The sequence below is a fragment of the Parus major genome, chromosome 1 (assembly GCF_001522545.3).
Source record: "Parus major isolate Abel chromosome 1, Parus_major1.1, whole genome shotgun sequence".
Lineage (NCBI taxonomy): Eukaryota > Metazoa > Chordata > Aves > Passeriformes > Paridae > Parus > Parus major.
Window position 1 is genome coordinate 5696059 of NC_031768.1, and position 22420 is coordinate 5718478.

General features: G+C 42.6%; 1 protein-coding gene across 3 annotated transcripts in view; it reads right to left on the bottom strand.

The window, feature by feature from the left end:
* LOC107210394 (myelin-oligodendrocyte glycoprotein-like) overlaps positions 1-15741 on the bottom strand; it is a 31090-nt gene extending 15349 nt beyond the window's left edge. The window contains exons 1-2 of one of the 3 annotated variants that reach the window (XM_019008164.2): positions 15595-15739; positions 13147-13276 (exon numbers count right to left, since the gene is read on the bottom strand). The gene's annotated coding sequence lies outside the window, so the exon portion shown is untranslated. Of the gene's footprint in view, positions 1-13146; positions 13277-15594 lie in introns of all 3 variants that reach the window. The other 2 variants (XM_015641172.3, XM_015641182.3) reach the window with 2 other exon arrangements.
* Between the last annotated feature and the right edge of the window lie 6679 nt (positions 15742-22420).

A 22420-nucleotide genomic window follows, 5' to 3' on the forward strand; every position in this document is an offset into this window, starting at 1 on the left:
GGAAATAAAAAGTGTAGGGAAAACAGGAATTTCAGTTTATAATGGATCAGTTTCCAGAATTCAAACATGAACATCTTCCCAAGGGTTTGAAGGAAAATAGCAAAACTCTAGAGGTGTCTGGCCAAAAATGGACTGTGTATGACCTCACACAGTTGTGAGGAAGCCTCAGGAAACTAGACTGTGTTCTTGATTTCAGGGCAGCCATTCTAAATAACTCTCAGACTAAACTGGTCTGTGGCTTTGTAAAATGGGAAGGGTTTGATGTCTCAGAGGGCTGATGCTAAAAGTGGCAAGTTTCATTTCAAGTTTCAGGGGGAAGGAAGCATGCTCTTGGTATGTAAGTGAACAGAATTCAACCCTGAGCAAATGATGCTACAGTCTTGTGGGTATTTGGTATTTTCATGTTAAGTCTGGTCTGGTTGAATTCTCAGACAGTCAAGATCCATGGCATCCATATTTCCAGCTGTTATTTTTGAAAAATTTGGAGTCTTCAATCTGCTTGATTCCCTTGTGTGAAGGCAAATCCAAGAAGGAGAAGGATTTTTGTACTCAGATTTCAGAGGGACACTGTGTCACTGCTGCCTGTGTAGTCAGAGTTAGGCAGTTTGGCATGACATCTGTCTGTAATTTTCAGCAGTGGGCTCTCATCCCATTCATGCTTTATTCTCTGTGTGAGATCACTTTTGTCCCATGTCAAGTATTTAGCTCTTCAAGAGAATTCTGCTGCTGTATGGCAGGGCAGTGCCTTTCATTTGCTTTCCTCCTGTTGGAAAGACTCTTGGCATAGGGAGGAATTTCCTCGCTCTAAATCCCTAGCAAGTGTTCCCAGCCCCACCTATCCCAGTCTTGCATGTCCTAAACCCTCCTGGGATTGAGTTCTGCAGCTTTGGGATTGAATTCTGCAGATCTGACACTCTGTGACACCCCAGGAAGCACAGCCTAAGCAGCATGAGGTGTATCCCCTCCTTTGCCTGATCTCGTGCTCATGGGTGAGACTTATTCCTTGTGACTAGTGGTGTGTGGTGGTCTCATGCCCTTTGATGAAGCTTCTGGAATGAGACCAAAAAGCCATTGTTCCTTTTTGTAAAGTCCTTCTGACAGCTCCCATCGAAGTTCTTCTTTTTCTCAATTCCTTTTTGCTTTTCTGAGAGTTTCCACTGCTCTTTATCATCCAGTTCCAACAATTTTTTTTTTCCCCTTCTGGCAAATAAATTATTCTTCTCAAGAGTAAAGATCTCTTCTTTCAAGAGATTACAGACATATGAAAATGGCATAGGTGTGTGAGGCTTTACCTTTTAGGAAACTGTAGCCTTAAAGTAGCAGCTCCCAAGTGACAATGCAGAAAGAAACAAGGATTCATTCAGCTGAATCTGTTACTTTTTTTTTTTTTTCTTATTTTGGAGGCAGTTCCTGCCTGAACATCTGCTCCTAGTACTCTCTGCATAATGGTTTATTTTACTGTTGGTTAACCTACAGAGGTATTGTAGGCTAGAATGTTAACATGGAAATAAGGATTTATTTATTTTTTTCCTCTCTGGATGCATTTTTTTCCTCTGGCATCTGCTCAAACTAACCCTTAAATCAGTGGTATTGCCTGACTCTGGGTTACTCAACAACCAAGCAGCTGAGATGATCGTTAGATTAAAATGTGTTAAGAGTCCTGGAGGCATTATTAATTTAACTGATACCAGTGAAAACTTTTGGATTAATACAACACTAGCTAACACTAATACTTCTAAAGTGGATGATCTGGAGATGTAAAAATGGGACCTGGTTTTGAAGAGTGATGATCCAGGTTGGGTTACTAGCAGCATTTTGGAGCAGAGAGCTCAACTTCTGTGCAAGTGTGCCATAATGTCTGAAATGATTACTTAGCCTTCTTACTGACTGGGATGTGTGTGAGGTTCTTGCTAGATAAAAACTGGGGAGAAACTTACTGGGGTAGGAGAGAAGATGGGTGAAATAAAAATACCTCACTACCCTTCCTCTGGTCCTCTACAAATGAATTATGGATTATGTCAAGTGGTAGGAATTCTTGAATATAGCTTCTCATAAGACAGATACAGGCAAGCAGGACCAAAATGGATTGAAATATGTGGGGAGTTCTTGCATTAGCATGGGTGTGGTTGGCAGGTATTTCTCCTTGCTCTTTGTCTCACAGCCTTCCCCTCCCATTGTAGTTATTACTTGCCTTCAAGGGCTTTGTGCTACCTGCATTAGAGGTTCCCTATGTGAAATAATTCTGTTTTGTTAAAGATGAGGATGTAAGCCTAATCCTGTTGTTAGTCTGTCACTTGCAGAAACCTCCCTACACCGAAATATCTCCACCTAGTATAAATTTCTGCCAATAGTTTGCAGGTCCATTGTTCCATGGGCTGAGCTCCTCTGCTTGCATTGGAAATATCATGATTAATTGAGCTCTTCCTCAAGAAAGGTCGAGGTGGAGGAGTCCCTGGTGCATGCACAGATACACATGTACAAGGATGGTTCAGGCTTCTTGGAAAAACAGAGTGAAGAGGGTATTGCTGCCTGAAATGATGGAAAGGGCAGAGCAGAGCTAGTGGCTGCCAGAGGATGTTCCCTCTTGCTAAGAGGGATGAGCATCACAGGAGGAGCAGCTCCCTCTTGCTTCCCAAGTGCAGCCAGGCTCCAGCCCTCCTGTTCAGCCAGGCTCTGTGATTTAAGTGGGAGTGTGTTTTGGCTGCATTTCCAGCTGGAAATATTGAAAGAAGGAATGTTGTCTGACCTCAGCTCTCTGCCTGACACCTGGGATGTCTCAACAGTCTCAGTTTCTTCCACTGCTTACAGCTGCTAAATGTCTAAAAGCTCATAAATGTGATTCCCTTTATCTTTGCTCTCCATTCTGACTGTCTAGTGTCTTGACAGACTGCAGCTGAAGTGCCATAAAACTTGGAGAGGATGAAACTTGACAATAATTGAGATACTGAACACTAAGTAAGAACCCAAGGCGAGGATGGATGGGGCTCTGAGCAACCCAGAGTAGTGGGAGATGTTCCTGCCCATGGAGAGGGATTGGAATGGGATGATCTTTAACATCCATTAAAACCCAGATCATACCAAGAAAAGTATTGAGCTATTAAGATTGTAAAGCTCAAAAATGATCAATTTTACGTGTGGGGTTTTCTCTGTCCAGTCTGCAGTTACCTTTCACATTGAGCCAGAATTATAAAACCCCCTTGGTAAATGTTTTCAACCCAAGGAAGGAAAGAGGAAAACTCCCTCCCTTGAAAGTTTTGAATTCAGGTGGTGGATATAGCCTAATCACAAGGGAGAAAGGGAAATTCTGGGGAAATTTCTTAGGAAGCAGAAGGGAAACTATTTCAGGCTCAAGTGACTGCTTTGAGCTGACAGAATAGTCAATAAAATGCCTTTATTGCTTTTGTTTGATGCCTTATTTAGGAGGAAGTGTAACACACTAATGCCAGAGAATTTCTATTCCCCAAAATTGCATTCCAGTCCAATACAGTAAGACCAGGGAAAATCCTGACCTGCAGCTTTTTATTGTTGCTAGCAACAAGCTTCAGGATTACCAGTTTCTTTTCCTTATTGTGATTCCTCTCTTCTCTTAGCTATTTTTATTTGCATAATGTCTCAAAAAGAGGTTCTTTCTACAAGATGTAGTTGTTAGTGATACATGTAACAATCCCACCAAGGCTCAACAGCAGCTTATTTTTTCCTCTATCAGACCTCTTAGGACAATATATCTCAACCCTGAATTGTAATGCCAGAATGAGTAGGATTTATATTTCCTACCAGGTAAGAAGAGGAAGAAAGTTGGACCAAGTTCAGAAAATATTTTTGTTCTATAGGAGGGGGTTAAGTATTCATCAACAAATTGATAAGCCTCTTAGGTAAATGAGGCTAATTAGCAGCCTATGCTGTTGAAGCTCCTGCAGTGGATGTGGAAATGCTGTGAATGGTGGGTCTGAAAATAGAATTTCAGGGTGGGATTGATGAAGGCTGGTGTAATTTTGCTTGGCAGTTCCCTGGAGAATAGTGTTCACTTGGGACTGACCTGACAGAGTCCCTTGTTGAGGGTTTGTAGACCTGGAAGACAAACCCTGACAACAGCTCCTCTGAGCAAGAGAAACCACCCAAGTCACATCTGGTGTTCTTCTACTCAGTACAAAATGCAGTTGTTTGAACATGTTTATTAGCAACTATTCATCATAAAGATTTTATAGACTTGGAACAAGTGCTGGGGCCAGTCAATGATATTAATTTGTTCACTGATGTCAGAGCTACTGAACCAAAACCAGCTGGGCTCTGCCTGAGCTGGTCTCTCAAGGTGCATTGCTCTCTAAAAGCGAAAGTGATGGTGTCTGGGTTTAATTTGAGGTTTGTTTTCTCACAATTCTTGTAAACAGACCTGCAACTGCAGCTTGTGAGAACTTTTTTGAGGCGAGAGGAGCTGTTTATAGAATTGCTTTTCCCAGGTAATTCATAGCATGTGCCCAGTACCACTGGTGTGCTGGGGAATTATCTCTGATATTTCTGCAGGTTCTGGTGGCACCTTTTTTTATGCAAGGAAGAAAACAGATGAGAAAATAATTAAGAGATGGAAAAGCTGTTCCCTTCTCCAGGAGCCCAAGTTGCCTCAGCTTGGATTACAAATCATGAAGTACTTATGGAATACTTTGAACTAGTACAGGGATGGAGTCCTAGTGCTTCAAGGACTCTTAAACCAGTGTTAAAAATAAGACTGAGAGTTGCTAAATATTGCAGACTTAAACCTGACCCTCTCTTCCCTATGGAATTGTTTTCCCATCTCCAGCTTTTTGAAAATATTTATGAAGCTGAAGCCTACACTGTCTCTTAAACCTAGCTGCTCTGGTGTTGGAGCAGAAAGCCTCCAGTTTTTACTGCTGTGTTACAGCCATGGGAATATTAATGTCCAATTAACTTCTGCTTGTCAGAGACAGATATGAACAGGATCCCAAGCACAGGCCTTTAATCCCTGTAAGCACTTCATGCTTCTTTTGCTAATCTGTAAATAATTGTTCAAAGTGCAGAACAGCCATACAGAGATATTTTGCCCAGCTGCTGAAGAACTGTAGAATTTTGGCTTCACAGCTGAAGTGGATCTATTTTTTTGTCTGAAGAAAATGTCGGTAACAATCAACTTGTGTAAATAGCAGAAGGAAGAATGGGGTTCATAAGCATTTCCTGCAGGCCCCATGCTCTGGAATGTTTCTCAATATTCTTAAAACTTTCAGATCTTTTTAGTATCTGGTTCGTATTTAGTTCAGCCAAATGATTTCCTGTCTGGAACACCCATCTCTCAAGCATTGTGTAAGCATGATCAGATCTCATTCTTGTCCCACCAGCAGAAGAGAAATTTCTATTAGTTGTGCAATGGCACTAATAGCATTTTTTTATCCCTGACTGTAATCGCAGCCAGGGAGATGCTGGCTGCTTTCCAAATTAAAAAGCTTGGGGTCTGGAAGCAAAGGAAGGAACTCCTCCTTTCTTTTGAACCTCTCTGAAAGACCACTTGTGTTTCCTTCCTACTTAGGGGTCTCTGCTCAGAACCATGACATGAGAAAGAGGTGGCATCTTTCCTCCTACCATTTTCTGACAACAGTGCCCTACTTTTCCCGTGGCTGTGTGCATGTAAATTAATTTTCATATTTCCTGCTCTCTCCTTTAGGTATATGTGGGGACCTACTGCAACTTGTTTCATTATTGTTATCTGGGCATGTCTCTTGGTGAGGAGGGGCTGTGTGTTACTTTTGCTTTTTCTGTGGTGGTTCAGTGCCTTAGCTTTCCTGTTGGACACTGTAGGACTTCAGCAGGACTTTTTTGTGAATGATCTTTTAAATGAAAGCGGTACTTGGCTGAAGTGTTGCACTTCTGGAATTGGAAGACGATCAACAGCTCTGGTCTTAAAGCCCAAACTCAGCTCATCCCATTCCTGCTCTCCCCTTTTCCCCAGTGGACAGTAAAAGGCCTCTTTCCCCAGGAGAAAGCAGATGAGCAGTGCAAGAGGGAAGCCAAAATTTCTTATTCTGTCACATTTCTTACTGCAATTTCTTTTTGTGTCTTCCCTTTCCTAATGCAAAATCAGCTCTGGCAGCCTTGCAAGCCGTTCTCTGGGATAACTAGGACAGAGAGGATAGAAAATCCAGCCTACAGCAGCATTACAGATGGCTTTACAAAAGATGAATTTAGAACTGAGTGATGGAAATGTTTTGCATTGGATGTTGCATTCCCTGACAGACTGGCTGTCAAGGGAAGTCAAACTGTTGTTCCATAACTGCTGTGAGAAAAGGGCAGAGAAGTGCATAGAAAGGGAAAATTAGTCCTGGCATGGGTTCTCTGATGTCTCCTGAAGTTAATGCTTTTGCCCTTGAACACAAGTTCCCTGGACACAAGAGTTAACTTTACAGGACTTGGTTTTGTCTTTTTTCTTGCCTTGAGAAGAGAATCTCTTTGGAGTTTTTATTTTCTTATTTTTGCAAGATTTGTCAAAAGCCTACAAGGTATATTGGGGAGAAGAGGCAGGAATTAAGCAGGTGTTTTGCTTGATCCTACAAACCTTACTTTTCTTAAGAAACCAGGTTGTGAACTGTTAATTACAACCTTGTGCAATTGGCTGGTGCTGATCTTTTCGTTGTAACTGAATGGAAAATGTTAAGCCAGTCTTTGAACTTAACAACTAAAGATGACAACTCAATATGTAAATTTATGATAGCTTCCAAGAACTTGAGGGGACGGGAGGGAATAGAAGTCCTAAAAGTTACTGACTTTTTAAATAGTTTTTAGTTTGCTCTTCTAAGATGAAATGGTCCAGTGAGGAGGGAGCTCTGGTAATGAACTGTCTTCACCAGTGAGTATGTTTAATACCAGAGAGCACAATACTTCTCATCTGAAAGTAGGACACAGCTGAAAGTAGGCTGGAGAATGAATATCTGAAAGCAGCCAGATGATATCAGGCTAATAAACTCTGCCCAGATGTTTTGTGTTGCAATAGCATCCGGTGGTCACTTGGTAGTGGACGGTGGGGTCATCTTGAGGGGCCATAGGGTCATCCTGTGGGATATGGTGGAGATCCATTTAGATATGGCCCTGGGCCCAAGCCAAGTACCTCAGCAATGAGTCACTGGCTCAACTGTGGGAGATTCTTCTGTAAAGGAAACTTGCTGGCTATGTGGGCAGCTGCAGCAGGGAGCAGCACATGGATTGCTGCTGTCTTGTCTTTTTTGTAGTCTAGAGTGCACCAAACTAAATCTTTCTCGGTGTCAGAGATGCCAAAGAGCATCTCTTTTAGATGCTTGTGCTGTTTGGAGCACATTGGTAAGCAATGACTTGAAAAGAAAGAGCAGCAGTTTGTGCAGAACCACAAGGTTTCATGCTACGAAAGATCAGCCTGACCTCTTTGTGGTTCTACGTTTTCAATGCAGGAAATCCCCCTGTGAAAGTTTTAGGTGAACTTAGTTTTGCAGCCTATTTTCCCTGATGTGGAAGTTGAGGGTGTGAAATGCACAGCCCAGATAAGGCTTGAATATTCAGCAGAGCATTGCACTGACCCACAGCTGAGTCTTTAGAGCTTGCCTTCCCCCAAATAACTGAGCCCTTTCCTTTCCAAAACAGCAACATTTACCTTCACCAGTGTTGTTGAGAGTTCCTGACAGTGCTCTGGCTGAAGCACTACTTGTATGACATCTCTCTGCTCCCAACACTCATCCTTACTTCCCTTGAACTCGTGCTCTTTCCTTTCCACCAATTAACACCCTGTGAAATATCATCTGATGCCATCTCATACCAGATGCTTTTTCCCTAGGATGACCCAGTACATGCTTTTGCAAGAGCAGGAACAGATTGCAGCTCCACAGTTGTGATCTGGTATCTCTGGGATGCTGCAGGAGCTGTTTGTCTCTGCAGTGCCACAGACACAAAGCTCCTCTGCACAGTAGCAAGTGCCTGTGGCACATTTGCTTTGTCACCCTCTGAGCTCTTGGCTGGAGTTGTGCACAAATGAAGAGGTTTTGCATCACCTAGATAAGAACTACTCTTTGGAAATCCAGGAAAAAGTGGGTTGGAGCACTACAGAGATTCTGTGCCTCTGATTTTGGAAACACTGTTAAATATGTGTATTATATGGCAGCTAATTGCTGGTTGGATGCATGATGTGCCTGGGAGCGTGAATGGCAGAAAGATGCACTGGTTGTTCCAGCCATGTCAAAAATCAAGGGGGTGTGTGAGTGGAAATCTCTAATATCCCCTAAGAACTCTGAATCTTTGAATACCTCCTGGGATATTAGAGAACCAGTGTCATTTATGAGGCCATCCATAACTGAGCAGATGGTTATGGCTACGTAGTGTCAGGGCCAGCCTTCTCAAATGTTTCTCTGTTCACATTTCCTAGACTCATGACTTAAACATTGAGCATCCAAGCTGTGAAAACTTTTAAGCTGGTTACTCTCAAGCTCCTCTGATAGTCTCTGCTTTAGTGATCTCTTAAGGTACAAATAGACCCAAACCAGAGACAGGATCTGAGCTTCCTCTCATATCATTTATGTATGTAAACACCAGTGAATAACCCTGTTCTGTGAGAGCAAGATGTGTAAAATATCAGCTGAAGGAACTGTGTTTCTAGATATGTGAGAGATAATTGTTTATCTCTGGGTTTCTCTAGTTAAGAATGTTGGCTGCACTTTCCTTAGAAAAGTCTGCCTTCCTTTATTCTGTTCCTGCACAAAATGTTTAAAATCATAGCCCAAATACTTTATTATTTATCCACGTGCAGGGTAGAGGCAGGACCATATCTGGCTGGGCTGTTTTGGCATCTCATGGTACGCTGTTTGGATGGAAGGGATGTCCTTATTTGCATGCCTCAAAGTACTTAACAGTGTGCTTCCACTACAGTCAAATTCTCCTAAAGCCCAGTAGTATTCAATGCACAGCTGTTGCTGCTAAAGTAAACAATTGATTTTTCTGCTTTGCCATCAGATTCTAGGGAAGTAGACACTTCCAGGGAGATGTCTAACAAACAGGAGGATTTTTGTCATTGCAATGGGCTACTTTTACTCCAGACAGATGTAGCAACTGAGTGGGTCTTCCTATGGGTGGGAAGAGATGTTTTTCCTGACAGCCCTGTTCCCACAGCTGGATTTTCTGAATTCACATCCTCTCTTGCCACCAAGAAGGTTTTCTTCATGCAAACTCATCTTTTCGATGTGCCCAAAACTTGAGTTCTGAGTATTTGTGGTAAGAGATGACCAGACTTGGGCCTTCAGAAATGACTAAACTTGAGGTAAAAACTGCACAGAAACTTTGATTTGGAAAGGCAGGATTCCTTCTCCAAATTATCTTTGTGTATTGGTATAAAGAGCTGATGTATTCAATGGGAGCTTGAGGTGATTGATCCTTGATAGGAATGTCACAATTACCTACTTCTTACCCAAACTGCATCTCGTAACTTCAGCTGGGGCAGTGGGGAGGAGTGTTGGGTGGGACTTCTGGGCCACCTACTGCATCCCTAGCTCTCAAAGGAAAAGGGATGTGGTGTCCTCAGATAGCAAAGTACCAGGTGCTAATTGATCAGGTATGGCATTGTGTATATTTTACAGCTGGCTGCCAAACATCTTAAGGCCTCATTATAATGCAGGAAAACAAAGTATTGTGTTTGGATATTTAGAGCACTATGGAATGGCATTAAACATTACAGCTGGCCTTTCTGCAGACACAAATGTCTGTCATATTTGTGAGAATGTCATGGAACAAGTTGGTTTTTTTCCCCTCCCCTTGCTGACACATTTGTGGAAAGTTAACTAGTAGTTATTTGGTGTGATTTGTCCTGAGTTTGAACTGACAGCTGTTAAACAAAGTAGTAGCTTCTGGCTTCAACCCAAGTTAGAAATGATTCGTAGGAAGCATTCAAGGTATGTGAAGTTGACATGACCTAGTTTCCTCAGAGCACTCACAGAAATCTTCTCTAGATGTTAACATGCTGATCTCGTATTTGTAGTTCAAAGCCCTTACGTTCCTGTCCTGCTACCAGCTGGGATTTGAAGAGCCTTGTTGAATTTGTATCTTTCAATGCCCCAGACTGGGAGGTACTCAAAGCTGACCTCGGTGCTTCTAGGACTGTTTATTTAGCGGACTGAACTAAGAGTGTTGCATGTTGGCCTCTTTATAATCACTGAAGCTGTAATGTAAACAATCATTTGAGAGATTGAATTGGCAGCTGAAGGACAGTGAACACCTCAGGGCAGCTCTGAAACAGAACACAGGTTTCAGAAATTGAAATAATCCTATTTCTACACAGTTATTAAGGATGGCAAAATGTCTGGGCCTTGCAGTCCCTGTTCTGGAGCCACCCAGGATGAAATACCTGCCCTGGCCTAAGCAGAGCAAGACATGGGGTGTCTCTGATCCACACCTTGCTGGTAGGGGGTCACTGGTGGCCTTGCCATGATTTGTGTGACCTCCCTGAGCTCTATCTCTTCCAGCTGCTTCACCCCCAAATCCCTGCCTTATGGCCTGCAAATGCAAGGTGCACTGGAGCTGAAGCTTCCATTTACACCCCCTGGAGATAACCCTTGACATGAGGACTATTTCCGAGTGGGAAACTTGTTTACACATCTCTCAACACAGAAGAGTAAGAGAAAATAGGAACCAAGCTAATAAAACTGCATTTTAACCAAGGATATCCTAAGCTAGATCCTTCTCTCCCTTCTGAGGTGTGGGACACACCTGAGGTGGGTCTGAGCAGGGACATGCTGCCAGCCATGTCAAGCCAGGAAAGCTGCACTGGCTCAGATCAGCTCCTGCAGGTCACTCTGCATCTGAATTGGGTGGCTCAGCTTCAGTGAAAGCAATATTTGGAAAGCACCTGTAATGAAGTGGCTTCATTGCATGACCACCATGAAAACTGTAGCCACAGCAAGGTTCTCAAAAGGTGAAATTAACTGTGTGGAGGATAATATTTGAGGACAGAAGTTCCCCATGAGGAAATTCAAAGATCCCCTAGACAGAGCTAACATACAACCCTGCTGGCTCTTTAATTAGTTGTTTTGCTTTTGGGTTTGAGGCTCTGAAGGTTTTAGCCAGGCACTTGTGCAGCTCTACCCTGGTATTTTAAAAGGAATTTGTACTCAGCAAGACACTGCTGCTTTCCTTGGCATTAATAGATCCCAAGTGTGGGCCCAAGCAATGTTTATGGAATTAGGCTTCCCCAGAGTACACTTTTGGATGTATGACAACGCTTTAGTACAAATCAATATTCTCTTCTCTGCTTCATTCCTCTGTGGTGAGAGAAGAAATGGGGGAGGGTGTATTAAAATATGTTACAGCACAGGGATTTACATGTGTCTTAAGAATGAAATGAAATGCAATTCTGACCCCTGATTCTGTAGCTTGACACAGCTATCATATAGAGGGGGCTTTTTCAGGAAAACCTTTTTGTTCTAAAGCTTTGACTTTCATGCCCCTGCTCCCTTTCCCAGCAGAAAGGTGCAAGAAATGCAACACAACACGGGCACCCCAGGGAGTCCCATTCTCACATATTGTTGCAGAATTTCTTGTCAAGAAAAAAATCCTTCCTTATCTTAAACAAATCATTCTGCAAAAGAATATTGATTTTGTTGTAGGAGACAATAGAAGCTCTGATAGATTCTGCTGTATAGATCCTATCACTGTGGGCCTCTAGATTCATACAGGGTCGTGCTTTGCTTTCAAAAATCTCAGAGAGGTGTAAGAACTACCCATAGTCCTGCCAGCTGCCAGGGAAACTTTGCTTGCAGGCTGAGTTTTCAGCTGCATCACTGTGGGTGACTGAGTGAGGAGTGTGTGGGAGTGAATTAACCATGGAATGGCCCTTGCTGGATCTGTGGTAAAGCTGGAAAATGGTCACACTCCTGTCTCCATTTCTGCTCATGTTGTGGATTTCTCAAAGTCTTCTGGGCATCTTCTTTTTTCCCTTCATCATTGCTATTGCTATTTAAAGTAAATGTCATCCTCTGGCTAATTGCATTTGGGTAAGAAGAACAACCAAGTTTAAGGTCTACCACAAGGAGGTAGTATCTGGAGTTCTGTATGCTCTTCCCTTTCGTGATGTCAAAATAAATCTGTCCCCTTTGGAGAGACAGTGGGAAGGTTCTGCTTGGCTCTCGCTCTGATCTCTCTCTGTGGTGACAGCAATCATTGGCCTGGCAAGACGATTGATAAAGGAGCTGAAAGCAATTTGGCTTTTACAAAAAAACTGATTCAGAACTTAAGCACATGCCAATGTAGAACACAGGGTGCTCAGATGTTAGAAGAGAAGCCAGAGTTGGAGGTTACACTTAAATGCACTTAGTTGAGAAATGTGTTTGGACTGTACAACTAACTATATTCATAAATTGATGGGAGGCAAGAAAAATATCAAGCAAACAGCAGCCTCCGTCTCATTTAGCCTGCTCTTTTCAGAAGCCTTGCAAGGATGTTGTAAGTGGAATAAAATAGAATGGAAAATGGCATGGTAGCATATGCACAAGGTGGTGTAAGAGGAAAACACATGCAAAACTAAGTTGTAGAAATAATTTTAAAAATTAGAACCCTACAGATTATAACCCATCATAGTAATCTAGATGAATAATTTGCCTGTTTTCTCCATCCTTCCCATTCTGTAATGAAGTTGCATTCCTCAATTGCACCAAGCAAATTGCACCACTCACCACTGTTCTTTTTTACAGAACTGAATTCGGAGTGAAACTTTGGGTATTGAAGTGATGCAATTAATAACTCCCTTCAGCACATGGAATTCATGCCCATGCAATGCTACACTAAGACAGTGGCACTTCTCCAGCTCCTGTTAGCACAGGCTCCTCTGCACCACACCTTGCCCTGGGGTTAGGATTTGCCTCGAGGTGCGGTTTAAAAAACATGAGCCAATGTGAACTGAAATCAATGAATGGAAGTATCTGAGGCTCAGGCTGCTTTGAAAAATATGACTGCAGGTACATTCACAGTGTATACACATCCCCAAATGCCCCTGAAAATTGTCAGTGTTCAATGAGAGACTCAGTGAAGTATGATCACGTTCAGCGTGTGTGTGCAAATATTGGACTGTAGCAGAGAAGTGTCCCATTGTTCACAGAATGGTTTTTATGCATTTTCCTCTCCTCCCCTTATTCCTCTCACCTGTTGAGCCAAAACTCAGTCATGGACATGTCCTGGCACCTGGGCTGTCACCTTTGGTGGTTGTTTAGGAATGCTCAGCTTCCATAGGAGGCATCTGTCCTGTAGGCTCTGTGTCCTGAGGGAGGGATGGCTGTAACACAGTTCAGAGAAGGAAAGTGAGAAAGGTGTGAAAGACAAACCAGCTGAACTCTTTCAAGGGATTCTTAAGTATTCATCATAGAAGCACAGAATGAGTTGGAAGTGACCCTGAAAGATCATCTTGTTCCCCAAGGGCATCTTCTACTAGAGCAGGTTCCTCAGAGACACATCCAGCCTGGCCTGGGAGCTTCCAAGGATGGGACATCCACAACTTCTCTGGGCAACCCATTTTATTCCCTCACCACTCTCACAGTAAATAATCTTTTCCTTATGTGCAACCTACATCTATCCTTTTTTAGTTTAAAGTCTCTGTCCTGTCACTACAGGCCCTGGTAAAAAGTCTCTCTTACCAGCCCCTGAAAGGCTCCTCTGAGGTCTCCATGGAGCCTTTTCCAGGCTGAACCACCTCAATTCCCTCAGCCTGTGTTCATAGAAGAGGTGTTCCAGCACTGACTGTTTTTGAACTTACTCTGGATCTCCTCCAACAGGTCTCTGTTTTATGTTAGCAGAAAACTCTAGATGCCATTTACCATGATAAGGTGGGAAAATCCAAGAACCCCTCCACAAAGAGCTGACTGCACCTGGGTGTGTGGTTTGGTGGTGGTGTTGATTGGCTTTTTTTATTTTTAAAGAATATATAATTTTTTCTTTTCTGAAGTGAAATGTTCTCTCACCCATCCCTCACCTCCCCCCAGCCACTGAGTGGCTTCTCTGGGGAAAAAAATGCCCAGAACTGGTGACTGTTCTACCAAAAGATCAGTCTCCTGAGTGTAGTATACAACCATACAATCTTTTTTTTGGGCTTTCCCAAATGGGGAAAGTGTATCAGAGACTTTTTTGTAGTGCTTATCTTGGTAAATATTCCAATAACCTGATCTATATTACAAGAAGAGCCCTCAGAGCTGAAAATTTCTTATCATCCCCTTTTCCTTTCCAGAAAAAGACGAATAATTTCTCTAGAATGAAAAATCAGTGCTGACCTTTGCACTATTTACACTTGTGTTACCAAGATAAACTCCAAGTAATGGCAAGCTTTTTGATTTAATGAGAACTGAAATCTATAGCTGTGTCATTTCACTTCTTCCTCAGGATTCACTTTTAGTCAAATGGTGAAACACTTCTATTTAGCTTTCAAAAAGACAAAATTATCTGGCATGAGCAGGCTCTTGAGGAGCCTGAGCCAGATTCATGGTGAGGAGGTGTAAGAAATTAGATTTTGTGACATTTTTTGCTCTGAACTTTTCCCAGGTGTCTCTCTCTTACCTTCCTCTGTCCCTGCATTAATTTGTTGGTACAGTCCCCTCTCAAGGATAAAGTGATAAAAAAAAAAATCGATTTTAAGATAGGAAAGTTGTTTTAAATGCCCTATTATTGGGACTGGCACGTACATCTATTGCTGCATAGTTTTTGTGGTTTATTTTTTAATTAATCTAATATAGATCTGTCAAAACCAAGGCACTAAGTTTGTCTGAAGTCTGCTTGTGCAACAGAATTTGGTTGTTTTTTTTTTTTCCTTCAATTTCCCCCACCACTTGTAACAGAAACCACAGTGACTCAGTTTGGGAAAACCCTCCTGTACATTTGTTTGCCCTCTTTCTTGTCTTGCTACTCTTACACTTGACTTCTTCACTGCCTGCAGCCTGGACCTCAGGTTTTGTGGTTGTGTGTGTGCTGCTCAGTACCCTGGGACCTCCTGCCTTCCTTTTCAGCTGCTGTTACTCCCTGCCAGTTTGTGAACAGCAACCATTCAGAACCTGAGAAATTGCCTAGAGCTCATCATTGCCAAGGTGCTGAATGTCTTGAGCCTTTGCTCTTGCTCAGGTGACATTCTGAGGCAGCGAGTGTGATTTGATTGTTTTCAGCCTGGTGTTCATCCTCTGAATTTCACTGAACTGAGACTCCCTGTTCAGTCATTTCTGTCAGCGTGTCACTTTCATGACGAAGGAAAAGCAGAAAGAAATAAAGGCAAAGCGGAATTCAGTGAGAAAATTAGTTGGAAATGTCTTTTGTTTTAGCGGTGGCCTCACTTTCTGTTTTGCAGCTAAGCAGGCCCCAGCTGGGAGCCAGCACAGGGGAGAGCAGTTACACAGCTGGGAACCCCCTCAATCTGGAGATTTTCCTCTCAGGCAAACTGTCGCTTGTGACAAAGGAGAAAAAACAAACCAGAAGCCAAATCCATATAGTTTCTTTTTCATTTTTCCCCTACATCATCTGAAGCAAGTATAAAAGACCTTAGCCAAAACCCATAGCCCAAATACTGCAATTCTAGCTCTTGCTCGTTCAAGGCAGAAAACTCAATCTGTTTCTTACCTCTGTGGAATCTCCCCGTGTTCCCTCTGCACGTGGTGCTGGAAGGAGTTTCTGCTGTGAACAAGGAAGTGCTGGAGCAGGATGTGACAGTGAGTCAGATCAGGGGCTGCTTCTCAAGCCAAGCTGAGGAATAAATGGAATTGTTGTCGGCTCTCACTGTTGCGTTCGGCTGACGTAAGGGCTTGCAAGCTACTGCTTTACCAATAGAAACAGCTCAGGAACATCCACCTTTGATCTTTTTCCAGAATTTAGCTTTTTATGATAATACAGCCTTCAGGTGTTGCAGTTCTTTCCAGGAGGACAGCCTACCTTTTGTCCTATAGTTAAACATTTCTTTGCATGAATGTGCTACTTGAGAATGGCAAAATCCTTGTTCTGAACAGTGTTTCTAAAACAACTCTTGTCTCTCAGCTTAAGCAGGCACTTGAGACTTTGCTTAGTTCTTTCTATTGAAGAAAAAAATATAATTTAAAAACTCTTATCTTACAATTAGTTCTGACTGATGTTCATGTATTTGGTTTCCTGTACAGCTGAGCACAGAAGCTACCCCTTGCAGTTTCTAAGCATGCCTTTCCAAATTCTACAGAGCCAAAAACATGTTTCTTTTATTTGCTCTGCAATCAAGCACTGCTTCTTCCCTGGCTCTCTGCTTTTGATGTGCAGGTACTGAGCAATATTTACCCCTTATGTTTTCAGCCAGCCATGGCAGAAGCCTTCCTTTTTTCCTTGAGAGCTCTTGCATCTCCCTGAGCTGTGGGCTCAGCTGTGGGTCTGGCCTGGTCTGCTGTGGCATTTCATAAAGAAATTTATGTTTTCCTTTCAATAGGCATTTGCTGCCAAGGACATTTATTCACTAGGGTGGGCTTTTTTGCACATAGTTGCATAATTGCACAGTTCAGCAGTTGTGGAACAGTATATTTGGTGGATTCTGTTCAACACTGATTAAAACTGCCAGCTTCTGTGTAGTCTCTCTTGCATTGAATTAAATCCTTCTGACATCTCCCTTTGTTCACTTTACAGATGTACACACACACACTTCTTAATGCACTGTTAGTGTTGCCCTTTACATTATATAAACATGCTAATTATATAAAACATACCCATTGATTTGAATGATTTTTAAATAATAATTAAATAATAATTACTCTTAAAGATAAATAATAGTAATGCAACCATTGTTCTCATTCATCTCCACTCCTCTGCTTGGATTTAGCAGAGAGCTTGCTCTTTAATCATGCTGGATGAATTTAAATATTAATATGTAACACTTATACAAAAAAAAATTACTTAAATTTTAGAATAAGCCTTTTTTTTTTTTCTTGGATCTTTTTTTGTATTAAGCTAGAAGTTAAATAATGGAAAAAGTGTAGAAAATCATCTTTCATCATACTATTTCACTATACTATTCTATTACAGAAAACAAACAAAGCCACCCACACCCTACATAATTGTTTTAAAAGTAACACTTGATAAATCAGTCAGCTTCATGGTAGTATTTCAGCAATATGTAATTTCTCACTCAAACAGGGCCATAATGGAGCTGTTAAATTGCTCCTGTGGCAGTGATAATCCAGAGTATTTCCTGAGGCACTTCACTTTTGGAAAGCTTTGAATGCTGATGCAACTCATATTTTATGGGTGGAAGACAGAAATTTCTGAGTTTGTAGAAGTTATTTTCACTCCAGCACTGAAATACAAAAATGGAAGGCTTCCAAGACTAGAATTCCCAATGAAGTACCAAAACCATCTATGGCTGCATTAATGTCAAGAAACAGTCATATTGGTGGTTTTTTTTCCCTCATGCTCTTCTAAGAGTTACTCTTCTGGAAGATCTTAATGCTACTCTGAGAGCTCCTCTCACAACAGCAGATGTATTCAGAAGTATTGTCCAAGATAATTCAGCTGCTGGAATCTGACTAAGAGGTGTCATGTCCTGCTCCAGATAAAAAAAAAAAATCACTCCATAACAAAGTTTAAGGATTTGACAGTGTTTCCCTAATGCTTCATAGGTTAATTCCTTTACGTGCTTTGAACAAGCCTGAATTTAAACCATCAGCTGGAGTAATTCCCCTGTGTGTCCAGTGATTTCAACAGCCTTTTCCACTATATCCCTTTAAAGTCCTGTGTCTTTAAATACAAGTTTCTCTTGTGTTTATTTTTTCTTCCAAGTGCCCTGGTTTGGTGATTAAGTATTACCCAGCAAAAATAAATCCTGAGGATGGAAAGGCTAAGCTTTGTGCTTAGATACCCTCTGTGTCTTCCATTCTTTTCTCACGTTATTCCTGTCCTCCCATCTTACAGGAGGAGGTAGCAGATATGGATCACTAATGCATTCTTTTAAAACCTCTCAGTGTACAGAAATACAGGAGCCACAGACACCTGTGGCCATTTAATGGCTGGAGTGAAGGCTGTGGGTCGGCTTGGCCGCACAGTTTTCACTCAGTTTGATTTTTCAGTGATAAATACAGCTCATCTGTGCTGACTGCTCACCAGGATAAACCTTTCCAGTGGGTGGCTGGGCTTTGGTTTGGAGTTGTTTTTTGTTGGGGATGATTTTTTCCCCAGGGTCATCAATGGCTCGTGTGCCAGAAGTGAGGCGCTGTGATTGCTCAGTGTTCCAGTGTGCTACCCTGGGTGCAGTCAAACTTGAAAGAAAAATAAGACCTGGCAGCAGTGCAGTACTAGCTTACAATTGTTTATCTTGACAGAAAGAAAAAACTGAAAGAAATATTTTTCCTTCCTACCCTTCTTGTTCTTCCAACATCATCCTATTAAACTTAGCATGGGTTGAGTGATCTGAAGAGGAGAGTGGTGTTGTTATGGCTATACACTTCCAAAATCCAGTCATGGCTTTTCCCCAGTCCCAGAGTGGTTGAGCTTGGAAGGGACCTCTGGAAGTGACCTGGCTCTGCTCCCCTGCTCAAACCACCTACTTGATCTTCAGGGATGTGTGCCCATTTCCTCTGGTCCTGCCCCTGGGCCCTGCTGAAGAGAGCCTGGCTCTGGCCTCTTTCCACCCTCCCTGGAGAAATTTCCATACAACGATGAAACCCCACGTGAGCCTTCCCTGCTCCAGGCAGGACAGCCCCAGCTCTCTCAGCCTTTCCTCACAGAAAGATGTGAGAAAGATCCAGTCTCCATCATCTTTGTGGCCCTTCAGATGAATATATGTATTCTATGGGGGAGCCCAGAACTCCAGGAGTGGCCTCACTGGTGCTGAGGAGAGGGAAGGGATCACCTGCCTCAACCTGCAGGCAATATTTTGCCTCCTGCAGCTCAGGATACCTTTAACCTTCCTTGCCATGAGGATGCAATGCTGGCTTGTGTTCAACATGGATCTTTTTTCTTCCTCTTCTTGAAGACTGGGGTGATGTTTGCTCTCCTCTACTTCTCTGGCACTGCTCACAATTGCCATCATCATCATCAAGGATTATCAAGAGTGGCCTTGCAATATCTGCCAGCTCCCTCAGCACTCATTAGTGCATCCCATCAAAACCTTGAATGGATCAAATTCCAGGTGGATTTTGGCTTTCTTAACCATGTTTCTACGTGCTCAGACAGTGTCTCTGTTCCTTCCATGTTTCCCATCCCTGCTCCACCCTCTGCATGCTCTCTTTGGTGCCTGAGTTTTGCCAGGATCTCCTCGCTCATCCATGCAGGCCTCTTGGTATGTTTTGTTTTTTGTTTTGCCTTTTTCTGCTTCCTACTCATTGCAATGCAGCAAGCACAGAACAAAACTTTGTTGAGACAAGCTACCACGCCAACACAAATCCTTAAGCTGATTCATGTATTACAGGCCATTGCCTAATGTCTTGTTGGTTTTCAGTCCCTGGGGCTCTCCACTTCAGTGTTTTGAGATGTTCACATGTTCAGTACCTTTGTCATGCTGCTTTTAGGGTGCATAAATGTGCTTTCTCCTCTCTATTTGCTCTATCCTGCATATTTGCTAAAAGGTTTCCAACTGAAGCAAAACACAGCCTGCTTTTCCACAGAACACAGCTCCCTTGCTTTGTTGCCCACATATCTGCTAATTCAAACACTGAATCAGATACTTTCCAAAGTCAGAGCCAGACTGTTTTCATCACCTATAAGTGAATTGATGGAAGAATGAATGGTTTATATATTTGAATTTCCAGTATCTGGAATATAAACTTGCCTTCAGCTAAGTATTGGTGTAGACTGGTCAAGGGACCCTAACTATTTTCATTTGGTGCTCTGATAGCATGTTGTAACCTTGCAATATTCCTTTTTCCAGTTGTTTATTTCCCCTCTGTGTTTGTTATCCAAATGACTTCTAAACCTGCTGGCAGAGTACTCCAAAAAAGCAAGTCTCTTTTTAGCAATTATTCATCACATATTGATGACCCTATCTGGTATTACTAATAAATGTGAGTTTTTCTCTTTGCCCTGCCCCCATTTTGCTATCAGATGAACCAAATAATACAGACAGTCTAAACCAGATTATCATCAGAAGGAAAATGCAAACTCCATTTGTGATTCTGAGCAGAAGACAGCAAGCTTTTTTGGGTAAGGCAGTAGAGACCAGCAGTAGCTGTATCTTACCATCCTCATCTTCTCTACTTCCTGTTGCTAAACCTTAATCCTTCTCCAGTTCAGGTGGAAACAAAAAGACTGTTTACATGAGGCTGGTGAGCACCTGAATCTGTGTACTTTATTTGTCATTTTGGATTTATTTGCAGAGTGAGGCTTTCCAGCCTGTGGGGAGCTATCCTGCTTCTGGCTGGTTTCCCTTGTTTCCATGTATTTAACCTTATGTGGTTAGGACTGTCATCCCAGGATGAGAGAAGATGCAGAGGTATGAAGAAATAATGAGTTTTCATGCTGGCTTTTGAACCACTTGAGCAACAGTGGAAGATCTTTCATGGTGCAGCCATAGTAGCAGAAATTGAAGTGGCATGTTCAGTTGCAAAGGAAGAGGTGGCAGCCAGCAGCATTTTTTTCCAAGAGATCTCCCAAGTCCTGGCAATAGGAGGTACTTGGCAAGAAATATGTGTCTGTTGACGAGGCCTAATGAACTGAATGTGCCAGTAGGAACGAGAACAAAAATTCAGCTTGACCGTGAGAAAGGAACGAATGAGAGGCTGATTTTTGCTACTGCTTTTGTCAGTTTGATCCCTTAAATGATAAAACTTTTGGGGCAATCTCTTACCTGTTTATTTCTCTTTGAAGTCAACTCTCCTCTTTTTTCAGAGTAGCCTGCAGTGGGTGGCTGACACAGGGCTCAGGATCTCAGACACCAAGAGGGAGGATTTGTACTTTTTCTGTAAAGGTGTTGATGGTTGTATTTGCCACAAACCTTCTGGATTTTCCTAGGAAATAGCAGCAAGCACTGGGAGGTGTTGGAAGTGTAATTTGCTCCATGTATGGTTGCTTTCCTCCCTGCATAAGCAAGACATAAAATAGACTATTTCAGCTGGGAGGGACTGCTTTGCTTAGAAATGTGCAGGGAGTACACCCACCTTTTGAAAGGTATTTAACATTCCAATCAGCTTATTTGCAACTATAATAGTATTTGGGGGGTGTAACTGTGCCTGTGAATTGCATAAGCCAGGCACTGAGCAGAGGTACCTGGGAGAGGTTCAGCAGGGTCCCACTGCAGTCCTGCAGTGATGCAACACTCAGCCTAAGCCTAATTATAGGAGAGGTTCTTCCATTTAGGCGTGGCAGGGATACCATGAGATCCAAGAGCAAAAAAAGTCCTACAGCTTGGTTTATACTCTCACCTGCCATGCTCTGTGCTGTCCTGTGTGAGTTTTGTCAAGCCTAATGAGTCCATTTCTGAACATGACAGCAGATCCAGCCTCTCTTGCTGTATTTTGTAGAGGGGTTTTTTTTATATTTGAAGGGTTATGTGTTAATGTAAGTGTTAGTAGCAATCAAAGTGCCCATTCTGCAGTTTTTATCTGCAGTTCTTTACCTCTGGCCTATCAGAAGTTGGTCCAATAGTGGGGAAATTGTCTAGTTCAGCAACACCTGCTGTGCTGTGAGTGTCCAAAGGCCCTTAAAGCAACACCTTCACTGTGTCTGTGACCCACAGGGACAGCAAGGTGAGCAGGGACTTTGTGATGGGCAAAGTATATAGCAGCAACTGTTCAGATCTTGGACCTCACCTTCACTAAAAATCAATATTTATTTCTACATTTCATGGAAGAAAGCATGAAATAAATTTTTCCTAGTGTGAAAGTTCAGGCAGGCTCTGGTAATGGTGTAATTAAGGTGCTGGTGTTCTGCCAACCTGTGGGGAGCAGCACCTCAAGAGGGTGAAAAATAGGCAGTGAACAGGGAGACGAGCTTTGGCATGCTGGGGTGCGGGGGAGATAGGAATATCAATCTTCCCTTCCCAAAAAATAGAGTCTGAATGAAAGCAGGGATATTCCAGTTGTGTTTGCATCTGGTCTGTGACAGTCCTGCCACTCAGACAAGGATGTTGTGGGGGCCATGTGCTTTCTTGATTATGTCCTTGCAAAATTTGACCAGCATTTGGCACTCTGCTGAACTGCACTGTACCTCTGCTCAAATACACTTTTTCCTGTGGCTGCTTTGTGCTCAGCTCTGCAACCCTGCTGACTGCTTGCATGGAGCTTCCAGCTGAGATAGGATCTACCAGAGATATGATATGCAAGTGTTTATTGCCAGGCTGGGTGCTCTATCCCATCATCTGGGAGTGCAGAGATTAGGATCATAGCTTGCTTTGTAAAACATGCAGTGGGAGATTAGTAAAATTGCTGGGCTGTAGAGCCAGGCCTGTGTAGGAGGGGTTTAGGGTCCATTGCCAGCTTCACAGACAACTTCTCACCTGGCTTCT